Source organism: Pangasianodon hypophthalmus, chromosome 8 (genome assembly GCF_027358585.1).
Source record: "Pangasianodon hypophthalmus isolate fPanHyp1 chromosome 8, fPanHyp1.pri, whole genome shotgun sequence".
NCBI classification, from domain to species: domain Eukaryota; kingdom Metazoa; phylum Chordata; class Actinopteri; order Siluriformes; family Pangasiidae; genus Pangasianodon; species Pangasianodon hypophthalmus.
Genome location: NC_069717.1, coordinates 16850984 through 16871579, shown reverse-complemented (window position 1 = coordinate 16871579; position 20596 = coordinate 16850984).

Below are 20596 nucleotides of genomic sequence, written 5' to 3'. Positions count from 1 at the left end.
CTTCCTTAGCAAGAAAAAGAAAGCAAGAATGTTTTCGGTAGCAGTGAAGTCACTCTCCCCTAATGCCATCTAAATCTCTTCAAACCGGTGCCGATCGTTTGTGCTCGATTTGTGCCGGTTTGTGCCTTAAAAAACACCTGCATCTATTGATCCATTCTTAAATAACATCTTCAGTAATAATAATAATAATAATAATAATAATAATAATAATAATAATAATAATAAATAACATTAAGTATAATAAATTCTTAAATAACAAAAACATCTTTTTAAGAACAGCTACCTCACTTTCCACCCCATGTAAACTAAATCGTTCCGAAAAAGTGAAGTTCGCTTGTGTTGTGCTGTTGCAGTGAACATTGTATCTGTTTCCCTGCCTTAGAGCTAACACATGGGATTCGAGGCAGTGAAATTATACGTGACACCCCATGCCGTCCAAATAGCTTCAAAACGGTGCCGTTCGTTTTTGCTCGATTTGTGCTGTTTTGTGCCTTAGAAAGAAACATCATAACTTATTCCCATCCTTACAAAATCTTACAAATTACAAAATCTCTGGCGGAACAATGACTTCACGCAAGCCGCTCTCCATCAATCTGGTCCAAATACTTCTCTCTCTCTGTGCTCGCACGTGTATCATTTGTTTGAAAATTCACATCGTGTGTATCGGTGTTTGAAACCTTTCTTAGCGTGTCGGAACATGCACTTTGTCTGTGTTCTTGTGTATTTAATCTCCTTTGTTATCATTATGTTTTTTTGGATTTTATTCAAGTAGTAGCCTGACTTTGCCTAGGGGAATAGGTTAGGTTATTGCATTATATTAAATATTTGCTCGAGTACTAGTTTGGAACATGATTAAAGTGTGCATAAACAATTCTGCAAGATATTAACGCTGTTTACAGCATTTTATGCTCTGAGGAAGCTGCATAACCAGCAAGCAAGGACATGTGAGGTGTGTTTCATTTTGTTTAAAATATTTTTTAAAGCAATAAGCAGATAACTTGTTTTAGTTACCTGCCAGCTTCACTAATTAGTGTGCCGTTTTGTTGTTCTTAGGTTGTTTAACCTGGTTTCCCCAGTTTTGCCATTTTTGTTCCCTTTTTAACGGGTATATATCCCTCAATGCTGACTGTCTGCCTCTTCCCCTTTCAACTGTCTACTACTACTCTTCTGTTTCTTTTAACTGCTCATCTATTTTATCTATCTCTTCATGTATTTCTTCAGCTATACTCTGCCTGAGTCTTTCCTCATCCTCTTCAACCCACAATGTGCTATCTGCCTCCTGTTCTCCCACCCTTTTCATAGCCTCTCTTAATTGCTGATAGCAGTCTAAGGGCTTTTCCTTTCTTTCTCTATCACAATGCCAGCCCACGCCCTCTTTCCTGTGTACTTCTTCTACATCCCTTGGTTCCTGTTTCTCTAATTCAACTTCCCCTCTGCACGGTACCTGCTCCCATTGGAAACAGTCCACTGGGTGGCTCTGGAGGGGCATATGGTGATATATGGTATCCCTTGAATGCCTCTTTCATCTTCTTTTCTGACTTTTTGTCATCATTTTTCAACACCTTTCTTGCTAGCTTCTTGGTTTTCCATAAATACTTCCCTTCTAGTTTGAACAGTGACAAAACATCTTTGTTTATCTCTTTTTTGTCTTCACTCTTCTTGCTTTTATCTTTTACTATATAACACTTCCATCTCCGTGCATAAGGACACATCAAATGATCCCTCAACTGGCCAGTTTGTGTTCATGCCTCTGGTTCTCTTTTAGCACTTTTTTGAAACTGTTACTGAGTTATTTACACAAAGGGTGTTTGTTCCCTAACAACTCAACACTTGCCATAATGAGTCTCTATAGTCTGAGCTTACTTATGAAATTATGAGAGCAGTCTGTATTTAAACTCACCTTAAACTCACCTTAAACTCGTCTTACTAAACGTCAGTCCTTCTATTGCTTATTAAATGAAACAGATATGTACACAGTGCTCTGAACTAAGCCCACATTGCATACATAAACCGCTAACAGGACAGTTTTTCTATGTCTAAGAAGCATATAACTCAAAGGAATACCTGATTTAAAGTTTTCACTTATATACTTCTATAAGCTGACACACTTAATCATTAAATATATCCGAGACAAAAATGCAACTGTGTATACTGCTTAGCACATTCAGTGCTTCCTCACAGCTTGCACACTCTCACCCTTACTCTCTTTTGCTCCTCCACTAACAATTCATATCATATCATAGGGAATTTATTATGTGCACCTCTTTGTTCTATGAATATTCCAAAAACCTATAAAACTTTTGTTGGTGTTTTTTTTTTTTAACAGACACAAAACAGACAGAAACAGCTCACTGCTGTACACACTCACAGCACTCTGATGTACACACACGTGCACGCTGGAATACACACTCCTTTTTCCTGGCTTACTGATTGGCTCACGCAGTCATACTGACTCCAAAGAAACTTTGGAGCTCATCGTTCCTAACTTGTCTCCTTATCTACGGAGCTCATCATTTACTCACTCTGGAGTCACGTCTGTCTGTACCAATTCACACTTACATGATGGTCCAGAAGAGGTATGTGTCTAATATCCAGCCAAGCACAGAGTTTATTTATTTATTTTTTGTCTTTTCATGCACACTCAAACATGTATACACACACTAGGTATCATGTAGAAAAATAAGAGGATGTGGTTTTTTTGACATTGGATTCCAGGAGTGTAGCCCAACTCTCACCTCTGCTGTTCACACACACACACACACACACACACACACAGTATAGTTGCACACGCTTGCTGCGGCGAACAATACACAAACAAAAAGCACTCAAAAGGAAGTCACACAGAAAATCACCCACCGAAACCCCGAACTGGAGCTAGCATATACAGCACAGACAGACCGAAAGCAGAGCAAGAAGAGCTTTTTAACAACTCAAACCTTATTTTCAGTACACAATCCCATCTGTGGTGCTAATTGTCGTGTCAGTTAGTGAATATCAAAGATCACTCCGGAGAGTAGGGGTGTTGAGGGCAAAAGACTTTATTCTTTCAAGAATCAAGAGAAGCAGTTCTCTGCAGAGAAAGCTGCCCAACTCTTCAGAAAGGTTCATGCACTCCCCACTTACCGGTGCCTATGTAAGGTCATATAGATCACGTTCAGGCCTCCGTGTCACCTTGTTCACTATACCGTTTCAATACATCTATAATATTTAGGATTTAAATGTTAGCAAATATGAAACTGAATTCTGCGTTTTGATCACTTGTGTTAGCAGTTAGACATTTGCTAAGAAAACATTGTTTTAGAGCATATTTCATAAATAATGCCTTTCTAAACATTATTGTTAATTTTTTCACTTTTTAGCACTTTTTTATCAAATCATTTTTATTATCATTTGATGACAAAGACTCAAAAAGTGAAAGAAATGGAAAAATAATGTTTAGAAAGTCATTATTCATGAAATAAGCACGAACAGAATGTTTTCTTAACAATAGTCAACCTGCTGTCACATGTGCGCGCTTCAAAGCGTTGTCAAATAATGCTTTTCAATATGAACAATCAAATTTCGTAAAAACGTGAAAAATGTCAGTGAACAGTTCTTCATGAACATTCTTATATGCGTTTGTTAGAAAAACCGCTTTCCCAAGCTCGTAGCACCTTGAAACTGTCTAAATAGTGTTTTAAGCACTTGAAACACACACATGTCACAGCAGGATGACTATTGTTAACGAAACATTCTGACGGTGCACATTTCATGAATAATGACTTTCTAAACACAACTTTTGCATTATTTAAGTTGTTCGGACTTTGTTATCAAATAATGCATTTCAATATGAACAATCATATTTCGTATCATTTTCTGTCATAAACATCTGAAAAATGTCAATGAACAGTTCATGAACATTCTTATATGCGTTTGTTAGAAAAACCGCTTTCCTTTGCTAGTAGCGCATTGAATAGCGTTAATAGCTCTAAATAGCGTTTTCAGCGTTTGAATCGCACAGTTGCCTAAGCTCTTAGACGATTGTTGAGAAAACATTCTGTTATTGCATGTTTCATGAATAATGACTTTTCTAAATATTATTTTTATGTTAGTGCACTTTTTCAATATGAAAAATCTCTAATTGTTTTAAAATAAATAATCTTTTTCATATCATTTTTCATCATAAAAATGTGAAAATGTCAATGAAAAGTACTTCATGCACCGTCACTCTTCAATCCGTGTCGCTCAAATCGCGTTCATTTGTGCTCGGTTTGTGCCATTAACACAATCACTGTAACTACTTCCCTTCCTTAGATGTACCAAGAATGTTTTCGGTAGCGGTGAAGTCACTCTCCCCCCAGTGCCGTCTAAATCTCTTCAAACCGGTGCCGATCGTTTGTGCTCGATTCGTGCCGGTTTGTGTCGTTAAAAAAAAACCTGTATCTATGATTCCTTCTTAAATATAACAAAAACATCTTTTAGGGACAGCTACCTCACTTTCCATCTCATGTAAACGAAATCGTTCCGAACTGGTGCTGTTTGTTTGTGCTCCATTTGTATCGGTTTGTGCCTTTGCAGTGAACATTGCATTTATTTCCCTGCCTTAGAGCTAACACATGGGATTCGAGGCAGTGACATTACATGTGACACCCCATGCCGTCCAAATAGCTCCAAACCGGTGACGTTCGTTTTTGGTCAATTTGTGCTGTTTTGTGCTGTAGAAAGAAACATCATAACTTATTCCCATCCAAAAAATACAAAATCTCCGGCGGAACAATGACGTCACGCAAGCCGTCTCATCCATCTCCTCCAAAAACCTCTCTCTCTCTCTCTCTCTCTCTCTCTCTCTCTCTCTCTGTGTGTGTGATCGCGCATGTATCTTTTTTTTTTTTTTTTTTTGAAAACTCACATCGTGCGTATCACAGTGTTTGAAACCTTTCTTAGCATGTCGGAACATGCTCTTTGTTTGCTTGTGTTCTTGTTCGTCGCTGAAGCAAGTATTTAATTTCCTTTGTTATCATTATGGTTTTTTTTTTTGGATTTTATTCAAGTAGTAGCCTGACTTTGCCTAGGGGAATAGGTTAGGTTATTGCATTATATTAAATATTTGCTCGAGTACTAGTTTGGAACATGATTATAGTGTACATAAACAATTCTGCAAGATATTAACGCAATTTACAGCATTTTATCTTTCTCTGAGGAAGTTGCATAATTCGTACAAGCAAGGACATGTGAGGTGTGTTTCATTTTGTTTAAAATATTTTTAAAGTAGAGAGCTCGTTTTAGTTACCTGCCAGCTTCACTAATTAGCTGGGTTGTTGTTCGTAGGTTGTTTAACCTGGTCTCCCAAGTTTAACCATTTGAAAAGTGCACAAAAACCCTTCTAAAGCCAGCCATAGATCACACTGGCAGACCAGTTAAAGGAATAGTTCACCGAACAGTGAAAATTCTGACATTATATACTTGCCAACATGTCCCCTAAAATCTCTGACTTTCTTTGTTCCCAGGAACACAAAAGAAGATATTTTAAAGAATATTTGCCCATATAATTGAAGATAAAAGGGTCCAAAATCGAGGTCTGTTTTGGTCACCATCGACTTTCATTATATGGAAAAAAACATTTTCCATATTTTCCATAATATTTTTTCATTATATGGAAAAAAGACTCTTCAATATATATTATTTTGTGTTCCTGCGAGCAAAAAAAAAGCATAGAGATTTTTAGGATTTAATTTTTTGAGGACAAGTATATGATGACAGAATTTTCATTGTTGTGTGAACCATTTCTTTAAGACAAACAAACTACCCTAAGTTGGATTAAAAAAAAAGTGGGTTTTTTTTGTCAGCAGAGAAACCATCTGAAATATTGTTAATGTCAAATAAAGTTGCTTAGTTATATATGTAGTTCTATATATGAATTTCAACACATTAACCATACTGAAAGTCTTAAATGTATCAAGCAGAAATACAGCATGCAGCATTATACTGTAAGCATGGAACAAAACTAAAACATCACTAAAGACAATTACTGTGGAGAATGTTAAAATTAATTTTCTAAGAACCAGGGAAATGTTTAAACTGGTATAATGTCACAAAAACTAAGACATCACTAAGAACAATTACTGTGGAGAATGTTCAAATTAATTTTCTAAGAACCATGGAAATGTTTAAACTGGTATAATGTCACAAAAGAACAAATCAACTAAAAAAATTTCTGTTGATTGTTAGAGATGTGTAAAAATGAAGAGATCTATCTACAAATAACTGAACAATTACTAAAGAAAAAAGAACTGTTGTTCAAAAAAATCATGGAACTGTTTCTAAGGACCAGCAGAAATGAAACATTTTTAAGGACAATTATGTTAATGACTTTATAGCTTCTAAGATTTAATAAACAGAAAACCCATTTCTGCAGAGACCAGTCCAAGAAATTCATTAACCAAAAGTTTTATGCCTCCTTTGTGAACAATCTGACATAATAAGAGTCACCATGTTTTATGTTTTTAAATTCAGCCTCAACATTTGCAGAGCTTGCTATGTTGTGTAAACCTTTGAAGTGTGGTACCATTACAGCTGTCCAAAGAGGCAGGTATCATGCCATTCTTATGATATTTGAGACAAGCTCTGGAAGGAAGCATAGATTGCCTCATCGATTGTCTGCAATCATCTGACTTTCTTCACAGATTTCGGTGACCCGTGTTTTCACATCTGTGTGGAGTGTCTCCTTGATTCCAATCATCTATATTAAATGGCCATCTTCAGTGACACATGGTAAGAACCCCTCTGCAAATCATCTCTTCTGCTTTGCTTTGCATTTTTCCAAGACAACAGGTATACCTTTGTTGTCATTCCATTCTGATTCACTGAAGTCACTGAACTGCATTTGAATTAATGAGCTCCCTTGCATCTTCCTTTAAATCGGATTGTAAAAGTTGTGCCATTGCTCGGATATAGAATTCTCTAACTCTGTTTTCTCTTTGTCTTAGGCATTCTCACTGGCTAATGAGCTTGATGCAAGGTGGTAGTTTTGAGTTTTTAGGCTTCTTTGTCAGCACTCGAAAGCACTGACATATGTTTTCGAGTCTGGCTAAGGAGTGAAGGCCTTAACCAGGGCTCCAAGCAAAGCCAAAGAGAAATCACAAACTGCCTCTTTGGGCACAGCAGCAACTGCTCATTGCCATTCAGTTAGCCACTTTGCAATAGAATTGATGGTGTCATTCTCTGATAGCATTTGCACTACTTGAACATGATCTCCCTGTGACCACAAAACTCCTTTGTTACAATCATGTAATTTCTTCCATGGAAAACTTTACAACATTTTGTAACTTTGCTAGGCAAAATTTTACGGAATGACAGACTCAGTCACCATTCACTTACACTGCATCTTTTTCAAATCAGTTCATATAACGGGTGGCTGAAAAAAAAATTATATAAATATCAAGTGGTGGTCTATACAACTTAAACTATAGTCCATCTTCTGAAGGTCAATTAGCTTTATATCACGAACAGACTGAAATTTGTCATTCACAGAAAATCTTGTCATCTTGCCTATATTTGCCATGTTTAGTTATTGCTACTTTTCTCATGAATAGTGAATGTGCTGTTCTTTCGAGCTGGATCTTTTTAATCAATTGGTTGATTCAGTTCACAAAATGATTCTTGATTTTTAATTCATTAAAGAATCTGACTGATCTATTTTTTTTCTCAACTCACTGACTTGATGATATAGATTATTATTATTATTATTATTGAAAGGAGAAATTAATAGAACATAATTTAAAATTTTTTAAAATTATTTTTAAATGAAATATATTTAAAATATTTAGTGACTTCAGAAGACTAAATGGAACCATTTATACTTTTATATCGCTTTTTGTCATTTTGAGGTGTTCCAGTCCATAACATCCTACTTTTATTGCCATGAAATGTACATTGCTGTGCAGTTCATAAATTAATGTGTTTTATGGCATAGAATAAAGCTCAGATGTTCATGTGAGCTTTTCTTGATTGCCCAATATTAATAAAAAGTTTCACCTCTTTGACATGTGTCTATCAATTTCTTGTATTTTTTTTTTTTTTGAGTATCCTGTAAATTGTCCTGACCTGCACATATTCTTTTTAGAACTTTTTAAGAATTTTATTTCAGAGCACATGCTTACCTTTTTCCACAGTCAGATGTTATTTCCAGTGCTTGGGGTAAATAAATGTCTTTTAAGGGGACAGAATAGTTACAGTGTTTGTTTTAACGGCACAAACAGGCACAAACCGAGTACATATGAACGGCACCACTTTGCCGAGATTTAAGAGACACAGGGTGGAGAGTGATGTCATAAAGCCAAAAAATTGATGTTTAATATTTCAAACGCCAAACCAAGCACAAACGAAGGCCACAGTTTTGGTGATTACTTAATTTCATGGGATGCCAACTTCATTGAGATCGTACATGCGTGATTTCAAAAAATCACTTCGACCACATCACTTTGAATAATGTCTTTCTATACATAATGTTGCATGATTTTCACTTTCTAGCACTTTATTATCAAATTATGCATTTTAATATAAACAATCATATTTCTTAATTAACTGAAAAATGTCAGTGAAAAGTATTTCATGCACATACAGATATAAGTCTAACTAGAGTTTTCAGTGCATGAAGAGCACAACTGTGTTAGCACTTAGTAGATTGTTAAGAAAACATTGTGTTAGTGCACACTTCATGAACTTTCTAAACATTATATTTCCATTATTTCCCTTTTTCAGACTTGATTATCAAATTATACATTTTATTATAATCAGTCATATTTCATATCATTTTTGATTATAAGCCTGTGAAAAATGCCAGTGAAAAGTACCTCATGTTGTCGTAGCACTTCAAAGATCAAAGATCACTCTGGAGAGCAGGGCTGTGAGGCCAAAAGACTTCATTCTTTCAAGAATCAAGCCGAGCAGTTCTCTGCAGAGAAAGCTGCCCAACTCTTCAGAAAGGTACTTTTATATCCATTTTCATGACAAAATCTTCCACATCCTGTTTTTCACAAGACCCGACAAGACCCATATATGCTTATGTTATTGTTTAAGGAAGCATTACTCACTTAAATTTACAGCTTGTTCCTGCTCTCCCCACTTCGCAGGATACCAATGCCTATGTACGGTCATATAGATCACTTTCAGGCCTAGGATACCAAAGCCTAAGTAAGGTCATACAGGTCACTTTCAGGCCTCCGTGTCACCATGTGCTGGTTATACTGGTTCCATACATCTATAACACATTTTGTGATTAACAATTTATGGATACAATATTTCTATATACTTCCCACCCTCTGAGACTTATTAAGTCTCACTTTCATTACCTTCTTCAAGGGAGCAATCACCCAACCCAGTACTTTCAATTACCCCTATCCAGTGACCTATGTAGATCACCCAACCTTTTTTTCAATAACTACATTCTGTGGAATTGCTCTCTTGTGGAGAATCGGGACCAAATATCTCCCTCCCCATTCGACTAGGAAGGAGTAAAAGATCTCATCTCCCTAAAAATCAAACTGTGTTTTAGAAGCATGAGCGTGCAATAGGTTCTGCGCTTGCCTTTGGTTATCACGGTTATGTAGAGTATACACCAATCAATTACCCTGATATCATGGTATACCAATGGTGATACCTTATATCACCATACAATTATATTGAAATTCACCCATGCAATATTTGCCTTTAGACTTCATATTTAACATTCATATTCAAGTGTATAATCTTATTTCATAATCTGAGGAGATCTCTGTCTTTTTAGTTTCTATTCTTGTATCTAATTGTTGGCACCATTCTCCCCATCCTGGTGAATTGTAGCTACCAAAGTAATCTGGACTACTCAATATCGTTAAGCATTCAGCTGGCCAATATGGCAGGTGACAAAAGTGTTGATTAAACTCAGCACATAGTTTATAGTTCATAGTTTTCTTCTGAACACTCTTAGATACACCTGATCTCCCGGTACCACTGGAAACAGTGTAACTGGTTCTCCTTTTGTCTCCTTTTTCTGTTCCTGTAAATATATGCGTTCAATTCCATTTGTAATTGTTTCAAATTGGGTCCCTTATAGAGACCTCTCCATCCTGGCACAGGCATGGGTCGACCCATAAGCATTTCATGCGGTGTTAGATGCGTCATTTGTTTAGTTTGTATGCGGTAGCTCATGAGTGCAAGGGGTAATGCATCAATCCAATCAAGCTTGGTGCTAGCACAAATTTCATTGAGTTTAGATTTGAGAGTACCGTTAACCCTCTCCACCATTCCCTGTGATTGAGGATGATAACCACATCCCAGCCTTTGTTTTATCCTTAGTTGCTGCAACACTTTCTTCACTGTGTTCTGAACAAATGCTGAACCATTGTCAGAGCTGATTTCTGACGGTATACCAAACCTTGGAATTACCGCTCTTGTCAAGAATCTAATGACTGTACCTGCTGCTTGATCTACTGATGACACTTCTTCCACTCATCTATTGAGTCTATCTATTATCACTAACATATACCTTTTACCTTGTACTTTCTTTATCATATCCACATATCACCAGATGTTTGAATGGACCTTCTGGGACCGGTTTATAGCTTATTGCCACTGAGGTTCTTTTCCTGACATTACTGTGGGCACAGACTTCACACTCAGACAAATATTTATCCACTGTTACTTGTAGATATTAGGAGCAATAACTCTGTCATTTAATTTTTCTTATAACCCTCCCCCTTCACACAGTGATCTAGATTATGTGCATCTGATATGAGAATAGTAAGAAGTGCTGTAGGTGTAATAATGAGTCCTTCATGTGAATGCCATACACCATTTTTATTCTTTGCCTATCCAACCGCTATGTTGCCACTCTGTTTTTTCAAACTGACTGGACTGGAGCTGAATACAAATGAGGTCTTCTATTAGTTCCACTACTTTGTGATGAGTATAAATGATTACAGGGTAGCCCATAGTTAAAGTGGATGCTTTTTCGTAAGGCAGATAGCCCCTGTTGATAATATGGAGGATAGCCCTCTGCTACATTATCCAGTCTATATAGAGCTATAGTATGCAATGGGTTGTTTCTTTTTGCCACTGCATGTTTCTTGCATTAGCACTGCTGAAGCATATCCATCTGTTCTGTTTGCAATGGAATGGTTTAGTGTAATCTGGGGTAGCTAGTGTCGGTGCAGCCTGAAGTTCCTTTTTAATGGATTCAAAGGCTAACAATGCATCAGTGTTCCATTTTAGAGCTGCATGCAAATTCTTTTGTCCAGCTTGCTTCCTAATGGTCCCTCAGTGGTGCAGAGTCTGAGCTGAACCCTGTCATACAGTGGGGCCTTACTTATTCCTTCTAATTGGGTTGGTGTTATTGCTGTAGTTCCATATGTTATCAAGAGGCCTATATATTCGCCCTGTGGCTGACAGTATTAGTTTAGTCTTGGATACCTTATGCCCACCCTGTGCCAGTTTGGTTAACACTTTAAAAGAGTCTCTATGGCACTGTTCTAGGTATAAAGAACAAATAATAAGATCATCCATGTACTGCAATAATGTACTTTCCAAGGAAGGTTCTGCTAGATCAGCCCTAAGTACTTGATTGAATGCATGTGGGGAACCTTGTGGCAGCCTAGTGTATTTGTATTGTTTACCAGCATAAGTAAAGGCAAATAAATGTCTACTTTTCTCTGCTAGAGGAAAGCTGAAATAGGATGAGCAAAGATCAAGCACTGTAAAATACTTGGCATCAGGAGGGACATTAGTTACCAATGTGTGGGGGTAAGGTACAGCCATTAAGTCATACACTAAATGCCATTTTGATTTATCTGCTTTAACGACAGGTAAAATTGGAGCATTACAGAAACTGTTTCTCTTAGCATGCCAGCCAGAACAAATCCATCAATGTTTTTTTTAATCCATAGGCCACAGTGGGTATTGTTGCTTTCATGGTAGAACTGCTCCTGGTCTGACCTTAATCTTAATCAGGCTTGCTGATTTAATAAGACCTACATCAGCGTCAACTAGTGAACACAGTAGCCCTGGAATCTGTGTCTCCATTTGTTGTACTAAATCATCTGTTCTGGACTCTATGCCTTCAATTGTTTCTGTGCCAGGTACTTGTGATGCCACTACCTGTGGGAGTGCTTTTATTGGTGTGGCCCAGAGAATTTTAATATATGATTTATCAGTAGAATGGAAAATTAAAGCGTGGTCCGTGGCATTCCATTCACTCTCTTCTGCTCTTTTCATCATGGGTCCCAGATCTTTTGATTCATACCTTTTACCTACATACAAAGTGATGTGTGGAACAATGTCAGGTACTTGAAACCATTTTTGAATAAATTGCATGAGTCTACTTGCATAGCGGCTTCTTTTTTATCTATTATTAAATATTGAGAAATCAGTGGCGTCTTCCTGTGCTCAGCTTCTTTTAGCCTTTTTTTCATATTCAGTGTCTAACTGTCATAGTGCAATGTACAATGAAAGTTGGATTTTTGTCTGTTGTGCACCTGGGATCTGTGCCTCTATGTACTTTTGCCATTTGTTCACACTTAGCATTACATCACTTCCAACCTCTCCTATTAAGTATACATTTGCTTTTGACTTACTACTCAACATGTGGTCATTAATTCCCCCGTGTTCTATATATACCCCATCAGGTGAACACCAGAAGTCCCAATTTACATAAGGCATCTCTCCCTAACAAATTAAATTTGCTCAGACACCAAAATGGGCGATGTTACACTTTTGTTTGGGGTAAGCAAACATACTGGAGCAGTCATAGGTATTAGCTGCATCTGTCCCGAAAATCCTACTGTCTTTGCAAATTTACCAGACAAGGGGAGGTGAGAGGCATAATTTGGACTTACACATGCGTAAGTAACTCCAGTGTCCAGATTCATAGGAGAATGTCTTCCCTCTATATAGAGGCTGACCCTCCCCTGTTGGATTCTCTGGGCATCCCCATGGGTTTTCTGGGCCTTGTGGAGGCTCTCGATAGGCCTGGAACCAGTTCCCCTCCCCTCTACCCCCAGGAGGCCATTGCCATGGATTGATAGAGCAATTTTTTTTAATATGTCCACATTGAACACAGTTTTTGTTGCATGTCTCTCTCTCGCCTTCTGAATTTCTGTTCATTTTTCCTGAAATGCTCTACTGCATGAGCCACATGGTCACAGAATTCCCTGTGTTTTTTAGAGTTCAGACCTACCACTTCTTCATGCTTGCTTTTTATTGCTGGAGGCATGGCATCCACCACAGCATTTCTGAACAATGTGGTCATTAGGGGATCACCTTCCGGATCTCTTTCAGTCTGTTGTTTCCACCTTTTGAATTGTCTTTGCACAGAAGTGGTCGGATTCTCTGTTTCCCCCAGCTGTTCTCCTTTTAGAGCTTTAGGGTGCACTTGGGTTGGGTACTCATTTATTTGTGCCTGCCACAGAGCTGGTCAACTTGGATCAAAAGCAGTTCCATCCATCTGTGGAGTGCCTATGGCCCCTCTCATGTTTGCTACTTTCAGAAGTTCTTCCATCTTGGCACATCCCAGGATTTTTTTCTTCCTCTGTCACAAACTCTCTTTCCTGTGTACTTCTTCTACAACCCTTGGTTCCTGTTTCTCTAATTCAACTTCCTCCCTAACATGCACAGTACCTGTTACCATTGGAAACCGTCCCCAGGGTGGCTATGGGGGGGCATATGGTGGTGGTGGTCCCTTGAATAGCTCTTTTATCTGCTCCTCTAATTTTTGATCATCCTTTTTCAACGTCTTTCTAGCTTGCTTCTTGCTTTTCCATAAAGACTTCCTTTCTTGTATAAACAGTGACAAAACTTCTTTTTTAATTTCTTTTTTGTCTTCACTCTTCTTGCTTTTATCTTTTACTTTTTGATTTTTTATTAATGTTTCCATCTCCATGCATAAGGACACATCAAATGATCATTCAATTGGCCAGTTTGTGTTCATGCCTCTGGTTCTCTTTTTGCACTTTTTGAAACTTTTACTATGTGTTATTTGCACAAAGGGTGTTTGTCCCCTAACAACTCAACACTTGCCATAATGAGTCTCTATAGTCTCAGCTTTCTTATGGAATTATGAGAGCAGTCTGTATTTAAAGTCACTACAGTCTTTCTAAACGTCAGTCCTTCTATTGCTTATTAAATGAAACAGATCTGTGCTCTGACCTAAGCCCACAGTGCATACATAAACCGCTAACAGGACAGTTTTTCTGTGTCTAAGAAGCTTATAAGAAAACCCAAAGGAATATCTGATTTAAAGTTAACACTTATCCTTTAAGCTGACACACTTAACCATTAAATATATTCAAGACGAAAATGCAACAATATATACTACTTAGCACATTCAGTGTTTCCTTCCGTGCACAATCTCACCCTTACTCTCTTTTGCTCACCACCAACAATTCATATCATAGAAGCAAGCACTTAAGAGAACTATGCCAATTGTCCCCACATGGACATTCTACACAGTGTCTACTATACAATGCAATACATAGAGCATAACGTCAAAAGGCGTTTTAAATGGGTTAGACCTTTTACACCCAGCAAAAAACTCACAAGCCACCCACTAGAGATTGCAGTTCTCTGTCTGGATCACAATGGCTTCATTCAGGCCCAAATAAGCTACGAAACCTTGTATATGGGAAGTTGTTATATGCACCTCTTTGTTCTATGAATATCCCAAAAACCTATAAAACTTTTGCTGGTGTTTTTTTTTAACAGTCACAAAACAGACAGAAACAGCTCACTGGTCTTTCATATGGGAGCACTCTGATGTACACACACGTGCACGCTGGAATACACACTCCTTTTTCCTGGCTTACTGATTGGCTGACACAGTCATACTGACTCCAAAGAAACTTTGGAGCTCATCGTTCCTAACTTGTCTCCTTATCTACGGAGCTCATCATTCACTCACTCTGGTCAGCGTTGATAGAGTCACGTCCGTCTGTACCAATTCACACTTACGTGATGGTCTAGGAGAGGTATGGGTCTAATATCCAGCCAAGATCAGAGTTTATGTATTTATTTTTTTCGTCTTTTATATATATATAATATATATATATATATACACACTAGGTATCATGAAGAAAAAAAAGGTTTTTTTTGACATTGGATTCCAGGAGTGTAGCCCAACTCTCACCTCTGCTCACACTCACACGCACACACACAAACACACACACACACACACACACACACAGTATAGTTGCACACGCTTGCTGCGGCGAACAATACACAAACAAAAAGCACTCAAAAGGAAGTCACACAGAAAATCAGCCACCGAAACCCCAAACTGGAGCTAGCATATACAGCACAGACAGAAAATGATACGAAATATGATTGTTTATATTAAAAACATTATTTTTCGATTATCTCACTTCGTAGGAATATATAGAATGATACATTTTAATATAGACAATCATATTTCGTCATAAAGATGTGAAAAATGTTAGCAAACAGTTCGTCGTAAACATTCATACATCCTTTTGTTAGAAAAAACACTTTTACAAGCTGGTAGCGTCTTGTCTTAGACAATTGTTAGAAAACATTGTTTGAGTGCACATTTCATGAATAATGACTTTCTAAACATTTTTTCCATTACTACGCTTGATTTCAATTTGTCAAGGTACTGGCTCGTTGAAACTGTCTTAATAGCGTTTTCAGCGCTTGAATCGCGCACGTTTTAGCACTTAGACGAGTGTTAAGAAAACATTCTGATGGTGCTTATTTCATGAATAATGACGTTCTAAACATTATTTTTTACCATTTTTTAACTTTTTGACACTTTTTCATCAAATCAGGCTTTTTAATATAGTCATATTTCATATCATTTTTCAACAGAAACAACGTAAAAATACTTCATGCACTTTTATATTTGCGTTTGTTAGAAAACCACTTTCGCAAACTCGTAGAGCCTTGAAACTGTCTAAATAGCGTTTTCAGCTCTTCAAACACACGCATGTGACAGCAGGATGAATATTGTTTACAAAACATTCTGATGGTGCACATTTCATGAATAATGACCTTCTAAACATTGTTTTTATATGTCTATCACTTCTGGAGTCGATCTGATCAACTCAGGCTTTTTAATCTAAACAATCATATTTCCTATCATTTTTCATCCTAAACAAAGTGAAAAGTACTTCATGCACGTTTATATTTGCGTTTGTTAGAAAACCACTTTCCCAAGCTGGTGGAGCCTTCAAACTGTTTAAATAGCGTTTTCAGCGCTTGAAATACACCCATGTGACAGCAGGATGAATATTGTTGACAAAACATTCTGATGGTGCACATTTCATCAATAATGACTCTCTAAACTTTACTTTTATATTTCTATCACTTTTGGAGTCGATCTCATCAACTTAGTATTTTTAATATAAACAATCATATTTCGTATCATTTTTCATAATAAATAACGTGAAAAGTACTTCATGCACGTTTATATTTGCCTTTGATAGAAAACCACTTTCCCAAGCTCGTAGAGCCTTCAAACTGTCTAAATAGCGTTTTCAGCGCTTCAAACACACGCATGTGACAGCAGGATGAGTGTTGTTTACAAAACATTCTGATGGTGCACATTTCATCAATAATGACTTTCTAAACATTGTTTTTATATTTCTATCACTTTTGTAGTCGATCTCAACAACTTAGGCTTTTTAATATAAACAATCATATTTCCTATCATTTTTCATCCTAAACAACGTGAAAAGTACTTCATGCACGTTTATATTTGCCTTTGTTAGAAAACCACTTTCCCAAGCTCGTAGAGCCTTCAAACTGTCTAAATAGCGTTTTCAGCGCTTCAAACACACCCATGTCACAGCAGGATGAGTGTTGTTGACAAAATATTCTGATGGTGCACATTTCACGAATAATGACTTTCTAAACATTATTTGTATATTTCTATCACTTTTGAAGTCGGTCTAATCAACTCAGGCTTTTTAAGATAAACAATCATATTTCCTATCATTTTTCATCCTAAACAACGTGAAAAGTACTTCATACACGTTTATATTTGCCTTTGATAGAAAACCACTTTCCCTAGCTCGTAGAGCATTCAAACTGTCTAAATAGCGTTTTCATCGCTTCAAACACACCCATGTCACAGCAGGATGAGTGTTGTTTACAAAATATTCTGATGGTGCACATTTCACGAATAATGACTTTCTAAACATTATTTGTATATTTCTATCACTTTTGAAGTCGGTCTAATCAACTTAGGCTTTTTAATATAAACAATCATATTTCGTATCATTTTTCATCCTAAACAACGTGAAAAATACTTCATGCACGTTTATATTTGCCTTTGTTAGAAAACCACTTTCCCAAGCTGGTGGAGCCTTCAAACTGTTTAAATAGCGTTTTCAGCGCTTGAAATACACCCATGTGACAGAAGGATGAATATTGTTGACAAAACATTCTGATGGTGCACATTTCATCAATAATGACTCTCTAAACTTTACTTTTATATTTCTATCACTTTTGGAGTCGATCTCATCAACTTAGGATTTTTAATATAAACAATCATATTTCCTATCATTTTTCATCCTAAACAACGTGAAAAGTACTTCATGCACGTTTAAATTTGCCTTTGATAGAAAACCACTTTCCCAAGCTCGTAGAGCCTTCAAACTGTCTAAATAGCGTTTTCAGCGCTTCAAACACACGCATGTGACAGCAGGATGAGTGTTGTTTACAAAACATTCTGATGGTGCACATTTCATCAATAATGACTTTCTAAACATTGTTTTTATATTTCTATCACTTTTGTAGTCGATCTCATCAACTTAGGCTTTTTAATATAAACAATCATATTTCCTATCAATTTTCATCCTAAACAACGTGAAAAGTACTTCATGCACGTTTATATTTGCCTTTGTTAGAAAACCACTTTCCCAAGCTCGTAGAGCCTTCAAACTGTCTAAATAGCGTTTTCAGCGCTTCAAACACACCCATGTCACAGCAGGATGAGTGTTGTTGACAAAATATTCTGACGGTGCACATTTGACGAATAATGACTTTCAAACCATTATTTTTATATTTCTGTCAGGTTGGGAGTCTTTTTCATCAAATGAGGCTTTTTAATATAAACAATCATATTTCCTATCATTTTTCATCCTAAATAACGTGAAAAGTACTTCATGCACGTTTATATTTGCCTTTGATAGAAAACCACTTTCCCAAGCTGGTAGAGCCTTCAAACGGTCTAAATAGCGTTTTCAGCGCTTCAAACACACCCATGTCACAGCAGGATGAGTGTTGTTGACAAAATATTCTGACGGTGCACATTTCACGAATAATGACTTTCTAACCATTATTTTTATATTTCTATCACTTTTGTAGTCGATCTCATCAACTTAGGCTTTTTAATATAAACAATCATATTTCCTATCATTTTTCATCCTAAACAACGTGAAAAGTACTTCATGCACGTTTATATTTGGCCTTTGTTAGAAAACCACTTTCCCAAGCTCGTAGAGCCTTCAAACTGTCTAAATAGCTTTTTCAGCGCTTCTAACACACGCATGTGACAGCAGGATGAGTGTTGTTTACAAAACATTCTGATGGTGCACATTTCATCAGTAATGACTGTCTATACATTATTTTTTTATTTCTAACACTTTGGAGTCTATCTAATCAACATAGGCTTTTTAATATAAACACTCATATTTCCTATAATTTGTCATTCTAAACAACGTGAAAAGTACTTCATGCACGTTTATATTTGCCTTTGTTAGAAAACCACTTTCCCTAGCTCGTAGAGCCTTCAAACTGTCTAAATAGCGTTTTCAGCGCTTCAAACACACCCATGTCACAGCAGGATGAATATTGTTGACAAAACATTCTGATGGTGCACATTTAATCAGTTATGACTCTCTTAACTTTACATATATATTTCTATCACTTTTGGAGTCGATCTCATCAACTTAGGCTTTTTAATATAAACAATCATATTTCCTATCATTTTTCATCCTAAATAACGTGAAAAGTACTTCATGCACGTTTATATTTGCCTTTGTTAGAAAACCACTTTCCCAAGCTCGTAGAACCTTCAAACTGTCTAAATAGCGTTTTCAGCGCTTCAAACACACCCATGTGACAGCAGGATGAATATTGTTCACAAAACATTCTGATGGTGCACATTTCATCAATAATGACTTTCTAAACTTTACTTTTATATTTCTATATCTTTTGGAGTCGATCTCATCAACTTAGGCTTTTTAATATAAACCAATCATATTTCGTATCATTTTTCATGATAAATAACGTGAAAAGTACTTCATGCACGTTTATATTTGCCTTTGATAGAAAACCACTTTCCCAAGCTCGTAGAGCCTTCAAACTGTCTAAATAGCGTTTTCAGCGCTTCAAACACACGAATGTCACAGCAGGATGAGTGTTGTTTACAAAATATTCTGATGGTGCACATTTCACGAATAATGACTTTCTAAACATTATTTGTATATTTCTATCACTTTTGGAGTCTATCTAATCAACCCAGGCTTTTTAATATAAACAATCATATTTCCTATCATTTTTCATCCTAAACCACGTGAAAAGTACTTCATGCACGTTTATATTTGCCTTTGTTAGAAAACCCACTTTCCCTAGCTCGTAGAGCCTTCAAACTGTCTAAATAGCGTTTTCAGCGTTTCAAACACACCCATGTCACAGCAGGATGAATATTGTTCACAAAACATTCTGATGGTGCACATTTCATCAGTTATGACTCTCTAAACATTACATTTATATTTCTTTCACTTTTGGAGTCGATCTCATCAACTAAGGCTTTTTATATAAACAATCATATTTCGTATCATTTTTCATCCTAAATAACGTGAAAAGTACTTCATGCACGTTTATATTTGCCTTTGTTAGAAAACCACTTTCCCAAGCTCGTAGAGCCTTGTAACTGTCTAAATAGCGTTTTCAGCGCATCAAACACACGCATGTGAGAGCAGGATGAATATTGTTGACAAAACATTCTGATGGTGCACATTTCATCAGTTATGACTCTCTAAACTTTACTTTATATTTCTATAACTTTTGTAGTCGATCTCATCAACCTTTTTAATATAAACAATCATATTTCGTATCATTTTTCATCCTAAACAACGTGAAAAGTACTTCATGCACGTTTATATTTGCCTTTGATAGAAAACCACTTTCCCTAGCTCGTAGAGCATTCAAACTGTCTAAATAGCGTTTTCATCGCTTCAAACACACCCATGTCACAGCAGGATGAGTGTTGTTTACAAAATATTCTGATGGTGCACATTTCACGAATAATGACTTTCTAAACATTATTTGTATATTTCTATCACTTTTGAAGTCGGTCTAATCAACTTAGGCTTTTTAATATAAACAATCATATTTCGTATCATTTTTCATCCTAAACAACGTGAAAAATACTTCATGCACGTTTATATTTGCCTTTGTTAGAAAACCACTTTCCCAAGCTGGTGGAGCCTTCAAACTGTTTAAATAGCGTTTTCAGCGCTTGAAATACACCCATGTGACAGCAGGATGAATATTGTTGACAAAACATTCTGATGGTGCACATTTCATCAATAATGACTCTCTAAACTTTACTTTTATATTTTCT